Source organism: Sander vitreus, chromosome 5 (genome assembly GCF_031162955.1).
Source record: "Sander vitreus isolate 19-12246 chromosome 5, sanVit1, whole genome shotgun sequence".
NCBI lineage: Eukaryota > Metazoa > Chordata > Actinopteri > Perciformes > Percidae > Sander > Sander vitreus.
This window is the reverse complement of record NC_135859.1, coordinates 12811823-12816305: the sequence shown is the minus strand read 5'-3', so window position 1 is coordinate 12816305 and position 4483 is coordinate 12811823. Positions and strand designations below refer to the sequence as shown.

Sequence of the window (4483 nt, the reverse complement as noted above, 5' to 3'; positions counted from 1 at the left end):
GTGTACTGTCACTTTGTCACACAAACATGAGAGAACATTAAAGATTAAATCTGTCGGATTTAAATGTTGACAGTGTATTGATTATAATTTCCATTATTCACTTCATCATTAGATCTATAAAATTCAGAACATGTAAAAAAACTCAAAGATATTCAGCTTACGTATATATATATATATATATATATATATATATACACACAGTATATAGCAGAGAATTATTAGTTGTATCAGAATTGTTTATTTTTCTGCAGTGACTAATTGTTTTAAAGAAATTGTCACTGTGACCTGTTGTACCAGTAAACCAGCACTGCAGTATGTACAGTGTGTATTTTATGGTATCAGTATGTAGTATTACAGTGCAGGCAGCAGATGCAGTGTACTGATTACTAAATATATGCATACTAATTTGTTAAAATTATGTGTAATATGGAGTTGGAGTACACTTGAGTACTACTACAATACAGACATCATCTGCCATAGGAGTACTCCGTGTGCAGTATCAGTACTGTGTGTAATGTGTTCAGTAGTGCAGCAGGCTCAACTCCACCACAGGCAACAACTTTCAGAGAAACTGAACAAGTTGTCTCAACATGTTGCTTTAACCGAGGATACATCAGAGGAGCTGTAGCTTTTGGCCGTTAGATGTAAGGCTACGTGTTGATACCGATGAACTAAACCATCTTCACCTTTACACTGAGGATTATAAACCTGATTATCATTGCTTGGTGGACGCACAAGACCCGGAGGTAAAATATGGATGTTAAGTTGAAAGAACCCCATTTGTAGAAGAGCAATAACTAAACAAATGTGCTGTGATGCTGCCAAGATTCAGGTTTGTTGATTTATTTAAACAGAACAAGAATATGGACTCTTGGAGACCAATGTTGAGTTTATTAAAAAATGTACAAGATGAACACAGAGTTTTGATATGAAAGAAAAGAAAAAATGTATATGATTATTGAGGAAAAACATCAAATCCAACAGTTGACGAAGCTTGTCTTGCTCTTACATTTTTAAATGTAGTTGATTAAAAATACATCAGCTTTCTGTGCAGGACGGCATGACAGAAAAATGTTGTACATAAGCAGCTATGCAAGAACGTTTCCTCATTTAATTGTAGTTTTAAATTCGCAACATTTTGAATGAAGTCTGGTGCTATGTGATAAAAGAATGCCAGGTTTCAGGAGTTTAGTTTTCTTCAGTTTTTGATGCTCTGTGCTCAGCCCTTGTCAAGCGTCGCTCTACAAGTTGCAGAGGGTCTGAGTCGAGACATGAGGTAACGAAAGTTTGTGGCAACATGAAACAAACTGAAGAGTTGTTAGAAGGGAAAGTTGCTCCGGAAAAGTTGACTGGTGGAGTGGAGCCTGAACCGGAGTTTAAAGGTCAAAAAACACACACACACACACACACACACACACACACACACACACACACACACACGCCTTCCTCCGTCCACACACAAATACACACACACACACTCCAGCTGTATAATGTTAAAGCAGGTCAGAAGTTATGTCATCGTCATCACTCCCCTCACTCGGCAATCATCTCTTCTTCACCTGAAACGTTGCAGGAAACATTTTACTTTTAAGTTTTTAATAAATGGCTCGTTAGCATCGTTAGCGTTCCCCAGTGAAAGCGAGTGGGAGCCTGGCTAGCTGAGAACAGTGAGTGTGTAACATTTGAGGATTGGAATCACTACAGCAGGTGAAGGGTTATTTTGCCTTTCAACAGGTGTGTTGGCTCGTTAAGAAAAAGTCTAATTAGTCACCATGGCAACGCTTAACTCGCACATTGAGATTTCTTTTTTTTTTCTTTTTCTTTTTTTTTGAAGGGATATTTTTGGGGAATAAAATGTCGGTGGCCTGCACCTTCAGGCATCCCTACATGAGCTCAACCAAATGCACTGCTGGTTATAATTTAACCCCTCGGCTTCTGTCTCTTTTCTCTCTCGCGAGCATTTATCTCGTGCCAAAACAGTGTCTCATGTTTTTATTATTTCTTCATGTTTCAGCTGAATGAACTCTTGTCAGCAGGAAATAAAATCTCCTGGTTTGAAACAAAATAAAATGACAACAGAAGAAATCGGCTGCAGGTGGTGTTCTGGGCTTCTGTGAGACAAAGAAAATGATTTATTTATTTTCATAATAGGGGATTGAAATTCTTCATTATTTTGCTTCATTCAATAAAGACTACTGTATGTATTGAAGTCGCTCCAGATTCTGTGTCATTCTAGTTATATACATTGTTGTATAAACAAAATGCCAAAAATGTTTAATTTGTTCACAACAATCAGGTCATTATTCTTTCTGACCAAATACCTGTAGTACCACATTATCTGTACCTTTCAAACAAAAATGTTCCTTTTAGTTTTAATTATAAATGGGGTTTAATAATCTTCACTGATGACATAATTACTTACGTTGGCTGTAGTTTGGATAGTATGAGTCTAAATTCCCCCAGCAGAAACACCCACATTTTAGACCAGCCACCAACAGGATTCTGTACAATTTTTTCTTTAGTATCTAAACAAAATGACGAGATTTTAGCTAAAAACGCAGAGCCTTCCCTCTCTGCAAGTATTAAAACAACCAAACGGCTAATAAAACAATGGCCAAGAGAAGAGAACAATGAATTTGTCAAATAAAAAGAGCCTATTAGGTGTGTATGATTATCAAAAATTAAAAGAAAATACATTATACAGAGAATTGTATTAAAGGTTTCTAAAAACTCATCTCTGATGTAACATTTACAGGAAATAATCTGCTCAAAATTCATCCGAATCACTCATTTTACACCAACTTCCTGCAGTATTACCTGAACTTTGGGGCTCCCATCTTAATTTAAAAACTTAGTTTTACAGAATAAATAAACTTTATAGTACTTTCCTCCTCCTTTCCATTTCAAATCGTGTTTACTTGTTTCGTCCTAAATTCTTTTGTTTTTTATGTTTTAATCCCTCCTTGATTTCTTCTCCCATTCTTTCCTTCCTTATTATCCTTCACTCTCTTCATCATTGTTTTCTCCCTTCCTCTCCTTTTCTGATCTTTTGTTGAATTCCTTTGTTCTCATCGTTGTACCTTCATCTTCCTTCCCCCTCTCGCTCTTCACTCGTCTTCTCTTTGATCTCACACAAGGTCTGTTAGATGTCACATCACAATCACAGATTGTGTGTGTGTGTGTGTGTGTGTGTGGGGGGGGGGTGATCATCAGTTGCCATGGAAACAGAGGCTGGGGATTACAGCAGCATCTCCTCAGGCAAGCAGACTGTCCGTCTGCACTAGTGGTCTACTCACACACACACCCACACACTCTGAGTTTCGTGAGAAAATAACCCTGATGATGTCACAGTGATGTCATCAGGCTTGGAGACTACTGTCACATAAAGTGGAGGTGTGGACTCTGTTGGAAGATGGCTCCTTTCAGGTGCATTATGGGAAATGTAGGATCCAGTGCTTTTTGAACTAAAACGTTATCTCTACTTCTGTTTTAATCCATCCCTCACAACAACAACCACTGTGACTTTTATTTGCAGTGTTCAGGTGTCAATCTGGATTAAATTATTATGATCGAATTGGCAGCTACCAAAAAGCAACAACCAGTACTCTATCTATTCTGGAGCAACACGACCTGACCCCAGGTTTACTACAAATCAATTAGTTTGTGGTAATTTAATAAAACTAAACTGTATTAATAAATATGTACCACATGAGCTCAGTATAAACTGAAATAATAAAGTTCTTCAAACTATATTTTGACCGTTTTACAAAACAAATTAGATAATAATGAAGGACCCAACTTAACTATTAATCACACTCCCAAAACTGTTGTTTACAAGCTATGAATGTTGGGAACTACTGAACAAGTAAAATATGTTAATTAAATGAAATAGTATTTTATTTTAAACGATACAGGGAAGAAATCTGATTACATTAAATGTACATAAAAAGATCTATTAGAATAAAGTGTAAAGAGCTGTGTTACATTGCAATCAAATATATAAATGAAAATAGGTCATGTTTAACTTTAAAATACAAACAAAAATCTGAAATGTCTTAATATCGGCCTATACAGATGAGTATAGATGAAAGTAGAAACGTGTGGACATTGCAAGTAAGAACTGTGTTACAGTGTATTTCAAGGTATCTGTTCTGTACAGTGTGTCTCTAAACAAAGATCAGCACAGTGCAAATGATCAGTGCAGGAATACACAGATGATTGACAGTCTTCAGTCTTCATGGTGGTTTTATTCCATTGGAATTAGTCATGTTTTCAAAATCTTTTTGGGTGTTTACAGTAAGTATATGTCTGTTGTCTCGTGGTACAATTGGCAGGTAGTTGCAGCTCGATTTTCAGCTCATGTTGTATGCAGTGCCTTCACAGTCTGTCCTCTCTCCCCCAGTCTGTCTGTCTGGATCTCTCTCTCTCTCTCTCTCTCTCTCTCTCTCTCTCTCTCTCTCTCTCTCTGTCTGTGTGGGTGTCT

General features: G+C 36.9%; 1 protein-coding gene across 4 annotated transcripts in view; it reads left to right on the top strand.

Annotated features, from left to right (window-relative positions):
* The window catches only part of ogdha (oxoglutarate dehydrogenase a), a 39730-nt gene extending 37521 nt beyond the window's left edge, over positions 1-2209 (top strand). For all 4 annotated transcript variants that reach the window (XM_078250438.1, XM_078250436.1, XM_078250439.1 and 1 more), the window contains one exon: positions 1-2209. This exon is cut by the window's left edge and continues 579 nt beyond it. The gene's annotated coding sequence lies outside the window, so the exon portion shown is untranslated.
* Positions 2210-4483: the final 2274 nt, after the last annotated feature.